The sequence below is a fragment of the Pinus tabuliformis genome, chromosome 1_2 (genome assembly GCF_031772625.1).
Source record: "Pinus tabuliformis cultivar Carrire ecotype Pingquan chromosome 1_2, CPIR1, whole genome shotgun sequence".
NCBI classification, from domain to species: Eukaryota; Viridiplantae; Streptophyta; class Pinopsida; order Pinales; family Pinaceae; genus Pinus; species Pinus tabuliformis.
Genome location: NC_142298.1, coordinates 117,741,954 through 117,763,166, shown reverse-complemented (window position 1 = coordinate 117,763,166; position 21,213 = coordinate 117,741,954).

Genomic DNA, 21,213 nt, shown 5'->3' with positions numbered 1-21,213 from the left:
TCCTGGGTTTTGTTCCTCTGCTTCCCCTGACCGATGTTGCCACTCTGTCCTATATTCACACTATGTGAGTGTACCTTGGCATGGCTATACCATTATGTTGTCACGTATGACTTGGCCTTTGCCTCTGAATTAACCATGAGAGAGGTAACTTAACAGATTCTCCATACCGAGAATGAATTCTCAGTCCACCTGCACACTCCACCAGGAACAGTCCTCTCTGTGAATAGATCTCCTATCACTGAGGCTCTCCATGCTTATTCATGGTTTCACATGGCTTTATTTTCCTTCGGCATGGCTTCTCAACTATACTTAGGCATGGCCTTCCTTGTCATTGTTGCATCTCTTGTCTGTTTCTTGTCACAAGTGCAGAAACAATGATCGATCTTGCAGTCCTTCATCGCTTGAGTGCATGGAGCTCTATGTTGAGAAATTAATTCTCAGATGACCTCAAGGTAGACCCAACACTCCTTCCCAAAGATCATGGTCCTTGATTCCTTGACCCAGTGATCTCTATTAGTCACCATTACTCGTGAGACCAACTCCTCTATTTTTACATTCAACTCACAGTTTCCAACCCATATGCCTTTAACTCTCTGTACTACGCTATCAAAGAAATTCTACATCACAACTTCACAGTAGTGAAATGTTCCTATTGGGGGCTAATCTTTGTTTGATACCGCTCTATGCACTTGGCCCTATGGATATACATGATCAAGAGCCTACCTAATATCGGAAGCTCCCTCTATCAGAAAACTTTCAATAGCCAATTGTTCTGAAGTTCTGATATCATAATCCTATGATTGCTTGTCTCCTTCTACTTAGCCCTCAGAATGCACTTCTCACCATAAGACTACTTCCTATGACCTTCCACTTAGCATTAAGTGCTAAACCTTTAGACTCCTTCGAGTGGCCATTCTCCCTTTGTCAAATGATCTACACCCTTTCTTCTTTGAACTCTCATGACCATGTGCCAGCCCAATATCAAAATCCCTTCTATATCGTAACGTTTCAATACTCCAACTGTTATAGAGTTTCGATTTCTTCAACCCCTGATCGTTGACTTCCATCTGATGTCATCACTCCATGTGTTGACTCCTTACTGGTGAAATGTGTGGCCAGGTTCTGGCCCATTAGCCTACATAATAATGTTGAATATGCCTACCATGTGTCATGTCATACTGCCATGTCATGCTGAAGTTAGCTGCCACTTGTCCCTTATTGGAGCCAATTAGATATTACCGTTTATTCTTATCAGATCCAAGCTTCCATGTGTCCTTATCAGAGCCAAACACATCCTTCTATGTGTTGTGCTAGAGGAGAGAGAGGAGGACCTACCAACCTTGGTTTTACACCGAAATCCTTTGTTAATTTTTCTTTTAACATCCTTAGTGCTTTTAAAGGCTTATTGACAGTTATCAGTATCACAAAATTTTAATGGTTCCTCACTTGACAGAGTTATGATATTGCAATCTCTGATATGTCGATGTTATGATAGGCCAATCTCCGGGATTTCTATATCCTCCAACCTATGATACAATCTAATCCAATGAACTCCGATATTCTGATTTCACCAATATGCCGACCTACAACATTCCAATGTTTCATGTCGTTACACCAATCTTTGGGGTTCCAATCTCCTAATGCGCCAATACTTTGACATTCGATTGTCGATCCGCCTATATGCTGGCCTATGATCACCGATGCATTTATATGCCAGCCTCTAATCACTGATGCATTGACATATAATGACTTCCAATCATTGATACACCGATATGTTGATGTGTCGATCTTTTGATCTTCGATATGCTAGACCTCTGCCATTGTGCTTCTCCTTGACTCTCTAGATAGCTAAAATCACAACCACCAAGGTTATCCTCTACATGAATCCTGTAGCTACCATGGACTTCCTCCTAGTCGATCATTGTAATCACTATTTTATGGACTCTGCAATAAGCCTGCTACTATGATGATTCTCTTCATGAAGCCTACAACTACCATGAGATTCCTCCTGGGCCACCACTTCCATCTCTTGCGCCAAGCATTTGAGCTAGTCTGGTTGACATCAATGCCAACACCCTAGCCAACAATTAGGCAATTCCAACTTCCCAACGCATCTCCCCAGCATGACTTTTGACATTAATTCCAACACACTTGCAGATGCCTTCACTAGGCCACTAGCTATCTAGACAATGCCAACTGTCTAATAATAGACACATCATTCTTGTCTTCACTTGGAAGAAAGAATGGAGGATTGGGTAAACATCTAGCATCTTATGCTCTTAGGGGATGAGATAGGGAATCCAAGATAAGATTAGTTGTAGAGGACTGATAATATTTGAGGATTGGAATCCAAGATAACTAAAGTCCTAGTGGAACACACCCTGACAACCCAGGTGGGGTATGTTCCAAGAGAGAAAATGATGAGAGTATCTATGAATCATTGGTCTTTCCAACATTGAGCTCAGATCTTGTGGAGAGATAGTGTTTTTATTCAACGCATTTCTATGTGAAAATGTTGGATGATATGATGTTATACAAATGGGTTACCAATTTGATCCTTCTTATGAGAAATTCTTCAGATTGAGAATGACCAAGCACCATTATGAATAACTCCCTAGTTAAGAGGCAGTGTTGAAAACTCAATAGTGAACAAATTTTTGGAAGGATATATATTTGTTGCTTTGTATCTGATAAACAGACAAAATGGGTCAAATGGTTGCCTCTGGTTGAATGGTGTTATAACACTTCCTTCTATACTACAACAAGAATGACTGCATTTATGGCAGTTTATGGATTCCACCATCCATCACATCATATTTAAGAGAAAGTTATAAGGTTCAAGAAATGGAAGATCACATCAACAAAAAGTTTTCCAACTCTTAAAGGATAACGTGGCTTTTGCGTTGAATAGAATGAAACAATAGACATATCAACATCACATGAAAAGAAGTTTTGATGTAGGTGATTGGGTATTTCTACCGCTACAGCCATACAAAAAAATGTCCCTCAAGCAAGCGAAGAAGGATAATAAATTATCACCAAAGTATTATGGTCCGTACAAGGTGTGGCAAAAGATTGGTACCATGGAATACAAATTGGACCTTCCTGTAGCTTCCCGAGTGCACCCAGTTTTCCATGTTTCATGCTTAAAGACAATTATAGGTGACAAGCTCCGAGTTCAAACAATATTTCCAGAACTTGACTACGAAGAAAAAATCATATTTGAACATGAAGCAGTCATAGAAATAAGAACTCTAAAACTATGAAATCAATCAATTTTTGAGTATCTCATCAAGTGGAAGAGCTTACTCGCTGAACATTCCATGTGGGAGGATGAGAATTTTAGATAGAAGCATCGAAAACTACTCAAGCGTTAACAACAACACTTTTCTTAAGGAGAGAGGCATGTTAGGTCCCTATAATACTAATTTATTCCCTTATTATTATTGTCATTGTATCCCCTTATTGTTATTGTTGGGCCCATGCTGTCCCCATATTGTTATTATTGTGCCCTATAGTAGCACACTATTGTTATTTTTGTGCCCTTAAATTATTATTATTATGTCAGCTTTGATTATATTGTGACCCCTTAGACTCCTATATATACAAAGGAGGTCTTGTCATTTGTATCGTCCAAGAATTGTTCATTTGTGTAATGTAAAGTAGGTTTCCCCCTTGAAGAGATTGGTTTTGAAGTCATTGATCTATCATTTCCTCTATCTTGTGAGTTGTTTGCATAACATTGGATTATTCGGATGTCATATGCATTAAAGGCATTATATGTCCATGCAAATACATCACAGTATTGTCTGAAGAGGCGGAAAAAGGCTTGTTGATCCTCTGTTGTGCAACACATACCGAGATTTACGAGCTTCGGATATCTTTCTGTTCCCAAGTTGATTTGTTCGTGAATGAGTGTGGAACTATGGGTTTTGGTATTCCTATGCCCTTTGAAGAGATTATGCTAGTTATAGAGCTTATCAAGTGAAACGACACCCTTGGGGATGGGGTTTCCTTTGCTATCATCAGTTATGTGTTTTCATCTTTCAAGTCCTTCACTGGTTTATCATCTACAATGATTGAGTGGCAAGGATTACTTCCTCAACAGATGAGACTACAACTCCTATGGGTGTAGTCTTTCTCTTCCTCTACGAAGAGGGGAGATTGTGTACTCTTGGGATCAGTCCAATACTTTTTGAAAACTGACAGGTGATGGAACGGATTGAGAAGATGATGTTATGAAATTTCTTATTCAGGTATGGGAGGTGAGGAGTAACCAACTTCAGAGTTGCACGTGGGAGAGAGGGAGTTTGTGTTACTGCCTTGACTAATTTATGGATACGTGGGGTTGAGAGGACCTTCAGCCATAAACAACTCAAGACCCTCGTTCTATCACCAGAAATTTTGACGATGTTGGACCTGCCAACATTCAGGGGATCTCCCCGGTATGAAGTTCCAACTAGACCTCACACCATTTAGTGTAGGAGTCCCATCTGGTACGATCTCCCGGTTGCCATTATCTTAGAGATTTTCCTTACCTTTTGTTGTTGAACACATGAAAGTGTTATGCTTATAACTTCAACAATGTGAGGTGAGCTTGCCTAGTGAGTGCATAACATAACTTCGTGTCTGGGTTTTCTTACTTTCAAAAGGGGGGAGTAAAGTGAGCCTCTTGATGAGAGGGAATAGTCCCAACCCAGGAGGAAACACACAAAAAAAGTAACAAAGGTCTCTCCAGCATCCAACAAAATAGTCCCCAAATGATGCGGTAGTCATGAAAACCAAATTTAAAGGGAAAGCACATACATCGTCAAGCGGAATAGTCCACATGGGGGTTACAGTCGTTAAAGCCAAGAAAACAAAAAGATTGTATGTCTAATGTCTTGCGGAGTAGTCCACATGGAAGAGACAAGAATGATAAACAATACAACACCTCTTTAACAATATGAGTACTAAAATAACATAAATAGTTCAACAATCTTAGTTCATGTTAAGAAAACATGCATTACAAATGTTTAAAGAATAGGGTTACAAATGGATACAAAACACGTGTGAAAATGTGATGGCCTGATCCAAGACACATATGTACACCACATATCACTGGTCCTAGTAGTGGGATGTTGGAGCCACTCCTCGCTCCTCAAAGAACAGATTAGAGACTCTCAAGGCTATGCAGGAGGAGCCAAGCTGAAAGGGGGTATAACTGACCCTTGTGACTCTTTGACTTCCCTCATGATTGTTTGGCTTCTTATGAATTTTCGACATTACATGACTCTTCAACTTAAAATGTGGGTCTCTTGGACTTCCACTTTACATTACATTGATTACAACAAGTATGGCCCAGAGTAATGACGTGGCAAAGACAACTCATGACACAACTCGACATGACACTGCTGACATGTACTCGCTAATTGTGGTGTCTATGTCGAGTTGTTGTGATGTTGAGTAATGGTATGCTCTCGGTGTAACATGTCTTCACCTCCACATGGCAAAGTGCATGTGGTCATTGATGGTCTTGGTCTTTGCTTCATGGTTCATGTGAATGTGTCCCTTTCGCTCGATTCCTCGATGTGCTTCATGTGTTCGTTCAGCTGCAAGCGAGTCTTCTTATATGTGCCTCTTTTCCATCCTGTTTGCCATAACGCCATGTTTCATTGATGTAGTTGTTCTTGTAATCACCCGTAACGAGACGACATCAAATCCAGAAAACTCCTAATCTAGCATGATGCATTCTTTTCCATTTCGGCGTAGGTGACCGAGAGAGGGACAAGCCATTAAAACTGCACAGACCACACCTCAGGCTGGGATGTGAGACTCCAGAGGACTGTCGGGAAAAACTGCGTATATGTCACTGGGAGACAGATTTTTGAAATCTGGGACATTAGTGATAGTGGCAAGGAAAAACTCATCTGGAGGCAGTGGGAGGCACTAGCAGAAAAATCTACGCAATTTTCTAGAGGATGACAAGATCGGGTTGCAGGAGTTTCTGGTCAAAATTGCACAATCCTAGGAGACAACTCGGGCTTGGATAGCTCTGTGCAATTTTTGGGTTGATTGTAGAGTGGATAAGAAGGGGTCGTGATAGTCAGTTCTCACAGTTTTTTGAGTGAGCATGCCAAGTCATCAAGGAAACCTCCCTTATAGTTTTTCGTAGTTTCTGGGTTATTTGCAGAGTGGGGAAGAAAGGATGGTCAAGGACAACTCTGCGCAATTCCTGGGTTGGTTGTAGAGTGGAAAGAAGGATTGATCAAGGACAACTCTATGCAATTTTTGAGATCAGCATAGCCCTAGGTCACAACTCAAGTCATTTCCTCAGTTGACTAATAGGAGGCTTGATGGGAGGTATTGTGGGAAACACAGACTACATCGGTTTCTAGGACAATTTATGTGTAGTTTTGGGAGTTAGTCAGCTAGCTCATTTCCAGAATTGCATATAGTAGGGTGGCCATAAGACAACATCAAACTCTGTGTAGTTTTTGCAATAGTGCAAGGTTATTGAGATCGCGTCTAGTTAACGAGGGTTTATTCGGTCGACAGGGTTTCAAGAAAATTGACTAAGTGTGAAAGAAAGTGTACTTGTGTGTACATGACAATGTGATCACACACTTAGCATGAATCAACGATGAGACACCTTGAACCAACGAGACAACATGTGCTCAGTGAGACTGACTCAAAGGTTGAGATAAACATGTGCGATAGTTGAAATATGTCTTCGAACGACTGTAACAACACTTGTGTGACAGTGTTTACAACTTTGTGTGTGAGTGTGACCATTGTCGACAGAGCGAAAAAAAATCATATACACAAAGAGAAACCTTAAAAATGCTAGAACAAACTCGCAAGCATGACATAGCGATCAACATGCCAAAAGACGACCAATGATCAATCAAATGAAAAGGGTGTGAAAACTTGACAAGAGCTCATGGGATGACCCCGAGCGTTTTTGACCATCAAGTGAAAACACCAAGAAAGGCTCCAAAATTTGGATGCAGGCCAAAATTTTGGAGGGTGTTACAGTCGCTACAACACACCTCAACCCTCAACCACAATAATTTCACCTATATAGTCTATAAATCACTAACAATAACTAGATCGATCTCTACCCAAGCTATCCAAGGCTCTATGAATTAGTAACTCAAACCACAATCTCTAATGTCCCATGTTCTTATAGGGATCCAGAGATCTCCCATATCAACCCACAGATGCCAGGGCACTTAAGTTGTTCCAGGGCTCCAGAGAATTTGTTCCAACCCATAGCCATAGGGAACCTGAGAAAGAATCAAAAAGCAAATAGGGAACCTACCACACCGTGGTTATCCAAGAAATGACAAGGCAAGGCTAAAGCCACTGGCAATCCAAGAAAATCCCATGCCAATTACAACAAATCAACAAGGAATCACATTCATATATCATGCATCCAAAAACTAGCAAGGAGATCACACATGGAACATGTTACCTATAAAGTAATCATGTTGTAGTTTTTGATGCAGTTGTCTCTTTGTGCTCCTTTCTTTCCTTTACTTTTTCTTTTCTTTCTTGTTTTCCTTCTTCCAGTTCCAATTGAATTCTAGAGTGCTCCAAGAATACTCTATGTGTGCAACAGTGTGAGAGAGCCAAATGATAAGCTAAAAAAAATCTAGAATTGGATAAAAGTTTTAATGACCAAAAGCTGTGAACTAATGCTCTGATGCCTTTTTATCATTAATGTCTCATTTTTCTTCATTTTCCTTCATTTTCCTCTAATTTTCCTTGCATGCATATTTGTGTCTATCCACTTTAATTTTCTCCTATTTTCATTTATTTTCATAATTCAATTTAAATTATTGCCTCTTCTCTTTGCCAATGCCTTTGCAAATTTCCATTCATTAATAAAGTACAAGTGATGCCCACTATAATGTTTGCCTACCATTCCTTCTTGAATACTTGTCTCATGACCTTGGTATTGTTTTATTTAGATGTAAAATGAATGAAGGGTTCTTACTATCTTGATTATAGTGGTTTCAATGGCTACAATATATTATAGTTGTCATTCCTTTATCTATCAAGTGACTTTTCATGTGAACAATGGTGATAAACAAATTGATTGTCATTGTCATTGGTAGGGTGGTTTCTTTTCAAGTTTTCACTCCATATCCACTCCATAACTTGTGTGTTGTAATGTTTTATAAGAGATAATTTTCAAAGATTTATAGGGGCCAATAATTTTAAATCCTTTGTAATAATAATTTTGGTTTCAAACATTTTGAATCATTTGTGCATCACTAGAGGATTAAAAAAATGAATGACATATCTACCCACCAACACATGTTTAGGAAAAAAATTGGCAATATAAGAACATGTAGTTTGGTTTCTTTTTGCAACCAAGATCTTAGATTTTCCATTATAACAAAAATGAATCTCATAACGTTTCTATGGCTCAATTTATTAAGAATAAATTTCAGAACTTGTATACATAATCTAAAACACAGATTTGACCACAGATCTAAGAGCCCCAAGAGGGATCAAATCATTTGAGGTGCAAACTTTTTTAATGTACAAAACTTGTGCTTGTTTTGCCTCATATATATACACAAAGAATTGACATTGAAATATTTTTTCTATGATCCACAATGAATTTTTTTATCATTAATAATATTTTTAAATGTCACATACTCATTTTATATTAAGAATAAAATGAGTGCACTACAGCCGCCGAATCCGCAAAGGAAAGAAACAGTCAAGATCTGATCAATGATCGGTGATCAGATGATTGGAGGAGCAGAGCCATAGACCCATGCCGATGCGGTATTGTGATCGCCGATATTGGTGGATCATAATTGGCAAACACAATGGAGCGGGGATATATATATATATATATATATATATATATATATATATATATATATATATATATATATATATAGATATATATATATATATATATCTATATATATCTATATATGGGCGATCTGATGGACCAAACCCAATAATATTATAAGCCATATTGTATGGACCTTGAGATTTGTCAAACACCCCTTTTTAATGTATTTACGTGTATTTCATTATTTGATGAAATAAAAAGGGACAAAGCCATTGCGATAAGAGACAGCGACCAATAGGCGGACCCGATGAGAGAATGGGGTGTAGTTATGAAAGTTTGAAGTCCGATACACTATGTTTTATGCAGACTTTCCCAGTTTTTAACAACGTTCTCTGTGTAAACAGAGAGTGACTGTTACTAAGGATTCAAGCACCAATTGCCCTAATCCATTGTAGAAATAGGTGGTCACCTCCCCTGAGTGTGTTCTGCCATGATTACTAAATGCCAAAGAAGGGATTCGAGTAGACTGTGGCAGGAAGACAAAGAGCTTGAAAGGGAAAACCAACAAGCAGCGTGATTTGGCTTTTAAGCCATGAATGTCAAAGACACAGAGCTGATGAGTTCTTTAACAATGGCCAAGTTATTGTTTGTTGCTCAATGCTAAAAGTAGTAGTAGCAGAGAGCCGAGAGAGCAGAGTGATAGAGAGACGAAGAGCTACTGCCAGAGCTACTAGGTTGTTGAACAGTGTCCAAGTTATTGTTTGTTGCTGAATGCTTAAAGTAGTAGTAGCAGAGAGCTGAGAGAGAAAAGCGATAGAGAGCCGAAGAGCTACTACGCAAAGCTGCTGAGTTATTTGATGGTGGCCGAGTTGCTGTTGAAGATTACTGTCTGCGTTTTGCTATGAAGCAGAAGCCAAAGAGGCAGCATAGAAGCCAAGGAGGCATCGCTGAGACAACAACGCAGAAGTAAAAGAGTAGCCTACATAGTCACTTGGAAGCCAAGTGAAACGCCAAGGAGACTGTTTTTCTGATAGAAGTCAGAAAGAAGCCAAAGTCGGAGAGCCAAAGTGCCAAAGAGCCAAAGGAAAAGAGCCAGAGTCAGAGCCAAGGGCCAGAACGAGAGCCAAATAGCCAGAGTCAGAGCCAAGAACTAGAATCAAGAGCCAATGAACTAGAGCCAAGAGCCAAGAGCCAAAAGCCAGAGCTTCAAGAGCTAGCGAATTAAATTGTGTCTGAACCCACTGTTTATGTGTAGAACAAAAGGAGCTCAGCCAAAGAGCTTGTAAAAAGGACTTATACCATAATCCCAGAGAGCCTAGTCGAATTGAATAGATCTCATGGAGATGTAGCTCAAGAATTGTGGGTGAACTCCAAATTAATATTGTTGTTATGTGTGTGCTTTACTTACTAGATTATTTATTGTTCTTTGTATTTAAAATATCAGCATAAGCAATAGTAATTACAACACTTAACAGTAAAAAATAAATACAAGCATATACCCATATTTTCAAGAATTTTTTAGTTTCTGCATTGGTTAATCAAATAGACTTGGGAATATTCAAGCTTTGGAAGTGGGAGAGGTTCTTGTAAGTTAGACAAGAAGCCTAAGATGACCATTTTCAGATCAGGTGGTATCAGAGCTTAAGATTGATTAACCACACCTTTAAGAAGGTTATATCAGAATGCTTGATTTACAGAGAAAAGATTGCTTGTCTGAAAGGTGTTTGAACAGAAAGAGGTTGATTATATGCTTGTTTGCAGACTGACTATTTGCTAAGTTTGCAGACGTGAAGGGAAAACTATTGATAGCTCAGTCCAAGAAGGACAATAAGGAGAAGGGTTGAATGCATTCTTCTATTCCAACATACATCAAGGCAATCCAAATCACAAGAGGTTTGTTGCAAGAGGTTGCTTAAATAAGCTCTTTATTTATCTTGTTGAAGTTTTTCTTTTGTTCATTTGCATATAATGACAACTTCTACAAGTGGGTCCTCAAATTATGCTCTCTTCACAAGACTTTTTGATGAAGATTTTCCACCATGATGGATATGGTGAGAGAAATGTATGAGGATGGAAGGAAGAGCAACATGCTTAGAAAGCAGCTGAATTCCATGTTGGAAGAGAAGCATTTGCTTGCTGACAAATTCCAGAAATGGAGAGGTAACTTCATATTGCAAATATGAACCTAAAAAGGATGCATGAGTTGGAAACACAGCTGTTTGTTTCCCAAGAATACTTAGTCAAGTACTAGCTTGAAGAAGAGGTAAGGCATTCCAGTTTGTCTTCAAATTCTTCTGAGAATGCTTGTATTGGTTCTTTTGAAAAGAATGCTAAAGGCATAGGTTCCAAGCTAATGTCGAAGATGGGCTATGAAGGAAAAGGCTTGGGAAAGAATGCATATCGTATTGTTGAACCAATAATTGATGAGGAAAGGCCTAAATATTTGGGTCTTGGCTATGAACAGTCTTATGCGGAGAATTCCAAAGCTGCCATGAAAGCCATTGAAACAGTCCCAAGAAGGAGTTTCATTTCATGTTCTCTACCTTAGAAGTGTGAAGGTTGTATCCAAGAGGAATACAATAGCTTGAAACATCAATTGTAGGATGCAGGTTTTCAAAAGCACAAACTTGAACCAGAGAGTTTGGGAGACTCAAACAGCCTTAAAGAGTTTGATGGTGTTCCAAAGGGAGCCACTTCTTCATTTGCTTCACCTCCACATGAAGGCAATAAAGGTGAAAGAGGCAAGTATAAATCTGGTTCTAATTATATTTCTTTTGATTTTGCATAGCATGATAAACTTCCACATAAGTATGAGGAAAGAGTTGCATGTTCGTTTTGTAGTTTGGATAACCATGATGTTTCTAGATGTTGGAAGAGAATGGCCACATATAGGAAGCAGAAGAAGGAAAAGAAGCAAGCAGCCAAAGGTCCATTGGACAAGGCAAATCATGTTATTAAGAGGATGCACATGCAGTGCACTTACTGCCCTAAGCAAGGACATCTTGCTGCAAAGTGTTGGACACTAAATCCAACAATGCTTCCACCAATGTTGAAGAAAGTGGAAAGAGAAGATGGTATAAATGGAAGTGAAGATTACATGAATGATGTGTCTCAATATGATTCACATGTTGATGCTGATGTGCAGGCAAGGGTAGCACCTTTGAAAGGGATTGGTAAGGAATGGTTAGACTTCTTATTCGATTAAGATTGCATGTCTATTGATGCATCTAAATTATATTTCATTTCATCTTCAAAGTACAGTGTGCTTATGTGAAAGTTGAAGGATGAAATGCATGCATGAGCACAGGGATGCTTATGATTTCGTTGTTTTAGAACATGTATGTGTAATTAACTTGTAGGGTTGGTTGCGTTGACATGCATGTGATGCCATGTTGACTTGAAAGAAGTTAACTTGGTCTCCAAATGGAGATAATGATGAAAGTTTCATCTTTTTGAAAAATAGTCCTAATGGTCTTTTAATACATGCTTGATTTGAAGGGTCATTTGTTTAAAGCCATGTTTTGTGGGCTTGTTACCAAGTCCATCATTTGTATGCAGATATAAGACATGGAGGTGTTCACAAGATGTGAAATCTATTTCTTTTGTTGAAGCAGGAGTTAGTCCGTCCAGTTGTTGTCTGTATGCCTGTTGTTGTTAACAGTTGTTGTTGGCATCTTTTCAAACAGGTACAAATGAAAGTTTTGTGGAGCAGATGTACTTCACATTTGTTGAGACACCTTGGATCAATGATCAAGGAAAAAAATCTAAAACTACCTTCTATGACCATTTCAGTAGAAGTTCTGTAGGAAGGCAAGGAGGAATATAGTTCTTCTCAGGAAGACCAGCCCATCCAGAGAAGGGAAGTGGTGAGAAACTTTGGTTCAAAGCCACTATGCAAAGGGAAGTGTAGGGAGGCTGAAAGAAGATGGTGAGTCACTCTCATTTACTCTTCAGATTAGTATATCAGTCTTTTGGAGACCAAAAGTTCTTTTAGTGGGATGGCGTGATCCAAAAATGGATCTTGGAAAAACCCCTAAGTCTAAAAGACTTCATGTAAGAGGTGAAAGGTACCAAATGGCACAAATCCTTTGTAAATCAGAGGAAAATGAAAGTCATAGGCTACTCTCAAAAATAGTCTCATTGCATAGATCTCCTATTCTGAATCCAACGCAACATGAATGGGCGAAAACAGAATCCAGATGAAGGATTTATTGTAAAATGAAAATTGCCCACTGTCCATAGAAAATGAGGCAATTTCATTAGTTTTGAATTATATTGAAAATTTTGATTTTTAGTATAGGCTCATGGGCCAATCCATAGCTGACACATGGCAGGCCAGGATTGGGCCACATGGCCCACTTTGATTGGTCTAAGAGGAAATATCGCATCACAATTATTTCAAAGGGAAGGACCTTGGGCCATATGCGATTGTCGCTTTATCGCAGCGCACAGATCCATGGGAGAAGGACCAGTGCCCCAAGGCCTTAAGATGTGCGATGGGCCAATTGCAATGAGCACATTATAGCCATTGGATCAGCAAAAAGAAGCAAAGGTCAAGATCTGATCGCTGAACGACGATCGGGCGATCGGAGGAGCAAAGCCACAGACCCATGCTGATGCAATACCGCGATCGCCGATATCGACGGATCGCAATTGGCCAACACCACTGAGTGGGGATAGACATATATATATATATATATATATATGTGTGTGTGTGTGTATATATGTATATGTACATATGTACATATGTATATGTATATATGTATATATGTACATATGTATATGTACATATGTATATATATATATATATATATATATATATATATATATATATATATACGAGAGATTCGATCGACTAGACCCAATAATATTATAAGCCATATTGTATGGATCTTGAGATTCATCAAACACACCTTTTTAATGTATTTACACAAATTTCATTATTTAATGGAATACAAAGGGACAGAGCCATTGCGATAAGCGACAGGGACCAATAGGCGGACCCGATGCGAGAATAGGGCACAGTTATGAAAGTTTGAAGCACGATACATTGTTTTTTATGCGGACTTTCCCGTGTTTTTACAGTGTTCTCTGTGTAAATAGAGAATGATTGGTACTAAGGATTCAAGTGCCAATTGCCCTCATCTGTTGTAGAAATAGGTGGCCACCTCCCTTGAGTGCGTTATGCCATGATTATTGAATGCTAGAGAAGGGATTCAAGCAGACTGTTGTAGGAAGACAGAGAGCCCGAAAGGGAAAACCAACAGGCAGCGCAATTTGGCTTTTAAGCCGTGAATGTCAAAGAAACAGAGGTGTTGGGTTGATGAAAAATGCCCAAGTTATTGTTTGTTGTTGAATGCTGAAAGTAGCAGCATCAGAGAGCCGAGAGAGAAGAGCGATAGAGAGCCGAAGAGCTACTGCACAGAGCTGTTAGGTTGTTGACAAGTGGCCAAGTTATTGTTTTTTGCTAAATGCTGAAAGTAGTAGCAGCAGAGAGCTGAGAGAGCAGAGCAATAGAGAGCTGAAGATCTACTGTGCAGAGCTGTTGAGTTATTTGATGGTGGCTAAGTTGTTGTTGAAGATTACTTTTGGGGTTTTGGTATGAAGCAGAAGCCAAAGAGGCAGCGTAGAAGCCAAGGAGGCAGCACTGAGACAGCACCGCAGAAGTAAAAGAGTAGCCTACGGGGTCACTTGGAAGCTAAGTGAAAAGCCAAGTGGACTATTTTTCTAATAGAAGGCAGAAAGAAGCCAGATCCGGAGAGCCAAAGATCCAAAGAGCCAGAGCCAAAGAGCCAGAGTCAAAGCCAAGAGCGATAACCAAAGCCAATGAACCAGATTCAGAGACAAGAGCCAGAACCAAGAGCCAAAGAGCCAGAGCTAAGAGCCAATAACCAAAAGCCAGAGCTTCAAGAGCTAGGGAATCAAATGGTGTCTGAACCCATTGTTTATGTGTAGAACAACAAGAGTTGAGCCAAAGAGCTTGTAAAAAGACTTATACCATAATCCGAAAGAGCCTAGTCGAAATGACTAGAGCTCATAGAGATATAGCCCAAGAATTGAGGGTGAACTGCAAATTAATATTGTTGTTATTTTTGTGATTTACTTGTTGCATTATTTATTGTTCTTTGTATTTAAAATATTACCATAATCAACAGTAATTACAAAACTTAACAATCAAAAATAAATACAAGCATATACCCATATTTTCAAGCATTTCTTCATTTCTGCATTGGTTAATCAAATATACTTGGGAATATTCAAGATTTGGAAGTGGGAGAGGTTCTTGTAAGTTAGAAAAGAAGCCTAAGGTGACCATTTTCAGATCACTGACCTACCGCCTGTAGCTTGTGCTTCTTCCACATTTCCTTCATGACTTCATCTTTGTGACCTTCCACTTCACAAAAAACACCCTCCTACTTCTCTGTTTGAGTGTCATTTTCCATATTCAGGGACGGAGTAACCTCCTCCTTCCTCTCCCTTGAGTTTCAATTCCAGTATTCACAAATTCCTTCATGGCTTTCCCATTTTCTTGAACTGGATTCAAGTCTTCTTCATGAGGATTGGTTTTGTTAATCCCAGCAAGTGGACGTCCACCATTTAATAGGCCGTGAGACTCGTCCTGCACTCCAGGACATTTTTTCTCCATTATTCGATTATTTGTCAATGTCTTCCCTGCCATGTGTATTTCGCCCTTTCTTTGACTAGACTGTAAACCAATGGGGAATTGGGTCAGCCACGATTTGCCTCCGTTGAAGTGATTGGGAGTATGACCATCAATTCTTATTTCCTCCGGACATTGATCAGCTGGAGCTTGTATTTGCGCATTGTTTGTATTTAACTGTGGAGGTTACTGTAGTTGATCAGTTTTAATTCCCCTATCACCATAATTAGCACTAGTGGCATCGTGTTTAGGATGGTTGTTTATAGGAGTATATACTCCCATTGTCACTCCATACCCAACAATATTGGCAGTGTAGGAAGCCCGATTCTTTTCTACTTGACTTGTTTGCATTACCTCGCTAACCACTGTGTTCTGAACTTGAATATTTTGTAGACTTGCTTGTACCGATTTTCTCATGGTAATTTGGGATTGAGGACTGGACATTGGCTGAATTATTCCTGCCGAATTAAACATACCATTATTCGAGATGTAGCCCCTCTGAAATCTATATCAATTTATTTTGTATTGGCCACTAGGAAATCCATTCAAGCAAGCATTACGTATTGGTAAATCAGCACGTTGCGCTGTCACTAGCCCTGTGCTCCTTTGAATAGGTGTGGGTGTGGGCATTGCAGTACTGGGTGTAGGGGTATGAGGATTTTAAGAGTATTGTGTTGTACATCCTCCTCTAGCAGTGGGCGTGGGAGTAGTGCCTCCTGCTACTGCGTTTGTTGGCGTAAAAGTATTTGTCTTGACTGCTTGTCGGTTCTGTGAAAATTGTGGAGTAAGGAATATGGGTGATGAAAATGAGTTTCTTTGAACGGGTCTGGATTTGGGACTAGTGCCTCCGCCTAGTCCATTAGGAGGTGTATAAGTACCTAGTCTGACAGCTTGTGCGTTCGGTGAAAATTGTGGAGTAGAGAATGGAGGCACCACAGGTGATGAATATGTGCCTGAGTATCCTATAGTAGCATTACATGTAGAATATCTTGTAATTCTTGTGGAAATGGTGGGCTTTGCCTGATGCAATAACCATTCTATGGTGTTTTCACTATCTTGGAATCCCAGTAAATGGGTGAGCTCTAAAAAGTCCTTGGATGCCATTGGTAGTAACCAATCAATAGTTTCCCCACCTCTGCTGAAGCCCAGCTCAGTGGTTAGCTCTTGCAAGTGCCCTTTTTGAATTGGAAACAACCAATCCAGCTGTCTGCATGTATTCTGGATGTCCGCGGACTATTGGGTTCACTCCATTTCCAGTAACCAATCGATGGTTTTCCCTCCATTGTCGTAGCCCAGAGATCTCGTGACCTCTGTGATGACTTTGGCTCCTCGGTTGTTGTTAATATATAATTGATAGTGGATCCTATAGTTTTGAAATTCAAAGCTCTAGTAGCATCGTCTAACCTTTCTTTGCAAGCATGGGGCACATCAACTCTCAGGCCCCCGCTGGTTTTTGTGGTTGTCATCTTCACTCTTTTGGAGCTGCGGGCAGAGCTTCTCTCTGAAGTTGAACCTGGAACTGGAATACTAGATGCATTTATTTTAGTAGGGGCCAACTGATTTGGGTGGATAAGTGAGATGGAGCGCCCTTCAATTGATAGCCTACGATCGCCTGAGATGTTTGTTGGTTGTAACATGCAAATGAGAAGAAACAATCAGAAGTGAACGATTCTTGAAACCAAATTATTTGTATTCAATGAGCGATGAGTGGGTATTTATACTAATTCTGTAGTCAACCCCCTCCTTATATTTAGGTGAAGCAAGAGATATAGATGGTATGGTTGGTCCTGTTGGTCGACCCATTCCTAAATATAAAATTTATTTATATTTATATTACTATTTGGTGGACCCATTACTAAATATATTTATATAAATATATAAACGTGTGGGGTTTAGTTAGTTGAAGTTGTACGTAAGATTTAATATTAGGTTAAATATAATTAGTTAAATTAATTAAAATGGGTTAAACATTGTTAATAATAAATAATAATTTAATATATATTAAATTAAATTAATATATGAAATTTCTTTAACATATAAGTGATTTAGGGAATAAGAAATCTCCTTAATATATGTTCTAAAATAATGATTATTTTATATCTTTGGATGGGGTGTTTGACATCTCAGAGGGTGGATGTGTGATCTAAAACAATGATGTATATCTTTGGATGGGGTGTTTTATGTCTGAGAGGGTGGAGCAGAGGTTGCCACCATGCTCACCCTTTTAAGTATTTATCCATGCAAATTGATCTTGGCACGGGGAATGCTACACATATGATGTATGAAATCATACAAATGGACCACCACGTTGATTCTCCAAACCCCTACCAAATCTGTTTCGCTTGGAAAATAATCTTAATGTTTGATTTCCTTACCTCCTCACTTCATGCGACTCAGTGAAATCTATTACCGGCAAGTATGGAATTCAATGTTATTCACTGCTCCGCTACCAACAACAACCCTTTCCAAAAGGATACTAGGCAAGACTGAGTATTTCAAATAGCTAATTCGAGTGCTATGAAAATTCAATTTTCCCCTAAGCGATTGAGCCAAGTTTTTGATGGCTAATTTAATATTTCCCATTCCTTTAAGCCATGTTTGCAATGCTCCAATTCTTCTATCTTTCCAATAAAAATTCAAGGAAGGGATTGCTAGCTCATTAAAGAGCTTTTATCCATCAACCTAGAAATTTCCCTTCGTAATATTGATTGGAAACTTGAATCATCCTGCAACAACATCAACAAGAAAACAACCTACCCAACTTCCTCGAACCATCTTCAGCATTTCATAGTTGTGAAATTCTATACCGAAAACAGTGGGACATTTTTCCTTGGAAAGTTAATCATTTCCACCTCCTAGCTTTTTCTTGCTTCCTCTTCCATTGGCGTAACTCTTGTCTTGACATTAATTCCTAGTAGAGAATTGGATTCTTACTCCTATCTATTGGTCACTAAGCCATCGCACTTTTCTAGAAGTCCCCTCTCTCTCTTGTCTCTAGGCTCTTCACAAAGATCCTTCTCATTAGATATATCCTTTTCTGACACTCTCAACCACTCTAGCTTGTGCTTGACTACTTACCTTTATTCAGGGAGTAGACCTTTCTTTGCTTTGCTCAAACATTCTTTACTCCTATCAATTTTCATCTCTTCTCCAACTTCCCTTCTTTTTCCTTTCTCTCCTCCTTATGTAGCTACCCTACCACGCGAGAGAACCTATTTGCTAAGGTATAGTGTACTATCAAGGGTGTGAAAATGTAGGAAGTGCACAGACACAACTCAAAGTGCACGAAGTAGCAGTTCACTTTTGAGAACTCACCCCACCTCGTATTTAGGAAGAACTCTCTCATGCTAAAAGGGAAGGAAATAACTAGAGGCACCTTCTTCCAAACACAAAGGTAATGTCAGATTTGGTTGATTAGGTGCTTGATACAACGAAAATACATTGGCATTTTAATTAATCTATGCAGATATTGGACCTATACTAGCGCATGAAATTCCTTCTTAGCAAAGTTTTACTAGATTGACATGAGAACATAGAGGACCTCCTCCTTTCCATGGAACACCTGGACAGACACATGAAAAACCTAAAACGGGGACTAGAGCTGACCGAGAAGCACCTTGGAACCCCCCTTACTACTCATTGTTCATTAGGCAGCAACAAGTAGCTGATCCAGGTTTTAGCAACAGATTTGGACCCCTCTTCCTTTTTTCCTCACCCTTATTATTTTTCAGTTTTTCAGTTTCCTATTTATTTTTCTTTCTTTCATGGCCTTAGAGGCCCACATATTAGCATATGTATGGTTTATTTTGAATCTCTAAGCAACGCCTTGTCTTTTTCCTTGTCAGATTTCCCAAGTGACTAGCTAATCTAAGGCCTTCAACTCTTTCACGTGATCTCTTGTTTAGAAAGAATTACAAATATTTACTCAAAAGGAAAAGAAAATGTTTTATATAATATATTAAATATATATTATAACATAGTGATAAAGTATCATTTGTATAATAAGCCAACATAGATCTATCTTAACTCTGGATCCATCAAGTGTCGAGAGGGATCAAATCTCTTAATGCAGAAAACTATTTAGAGTGAAAAGATATTTGATTTCTCTCGGTGCTTGGTAGACCCAGAGTTAATATGGATCTATGTTGAGAAATTTTTCTAGAATATTGTGTACACTCATTAGGGTGTCTGATGTTTTGAGGAACACCTTACCCATCTTTAGGGACAAAAAGATGGTGAAGAGTGCTAGACCAAGAATATATAAAGGATATGACCATTAGGGGCGTGAAGTGAATGAGAAAGTTTATTAATAATTATTAATTTAATGATATGAATTAAAGGAATTTCAGAAAAATAGGTAAGGTGGAATAAGAAATTAAATAATAATAATAATAGATTTTGGTCAAACTAATATTAGTATTAATGAGATAGGGGTTAATTATATATATTAAAAATAATAAATTAGAGGATGGTCAAATTGATACTAAAGATACGAGGATTGATAATTTATATTAAAGAACTAAATTAATGTTACTCAATTAAATTATTAGGTTAAAGAAGTATAGAGATAGAGTAAATTAGAATTACATATTAAGAAAAAGTAAAAACAATATAAAAATAGATTAAGAAAGTGTAAAATTAATTAATTAAATTAATTAAAAGAATTTAGGTAAGGGTTAATGGCAAAGAATGATTAAATTAAATTAAATAATGAAAATAAAATAATAGATTTGGTCAAATTCATGTACATATATATATATATATATATATATATATATATATATATATATATATATATATATATATATATATATATATATATATATATATATATATATAGATATAGATATATATATAGATATAAGAAGTAGGAGGTAATTTTTATATTAAAGTATTCTTATAAAATTTTATCCAATCAAAATGTTTTATTTAATAACTATAGTTATTAAATTTTTAATTTAATGTAATTTGATTTAATTTTTTTTTATGTAATTTGACTAAGTCAAAATATTTAGATATCATACTTAACCAAATGAGAAATTACAACATCTCTTCTATGATGTGGCTCTCGGTGCAATAATAATACACATAAATTAAAATATTTTATAAACATTATGACATAACATAAAAGCATCTCAATCAAAACAATTTAAATTTATAATATAATAATATAAATTAGCTATGCTCACTTTATATTTTAAAGGTTACTTATAAATTAACTATGGTAACTTTATATTTTAAAGGATGTTTGTCATTAAGAGTGTGGTTAAATCATAAGACTTCCGCTACACCAAAACAATATAACAAATCCAATCACATTGAGTTAGTGACAAAATCACATTCAGTTAGTGACAAAATGTGGTTGAACAATGCTAAGAATGAATCACTACATAAAATTTATGTATGCTTGAGAAAACAGTGGAAAATAATTTTAAATAGATAATAAGATCAAGGCACCAGGAAGTAGTTCAATCCTACATTTATTATCAATCCACCATAATAATTATGCGTAAGGCATTCCTCTTTGAAAATAAGGCTACTGTGTCAATTTGTAGACCATAGATCCTATATGTTAGACGATTAGAATATCTTATATCATTGGATCATTATAAGCAATGGAGAATGTTGCGGTGGAAGGATGTTACAGATCACTACACCTATAACTAATCTCAAAAGGGCTCATATTTGCCTAATGGGTTTGGCATGCGATCAAAGAAACTACCAAATTCACTTTGTCAGTCATCTTAGTCTT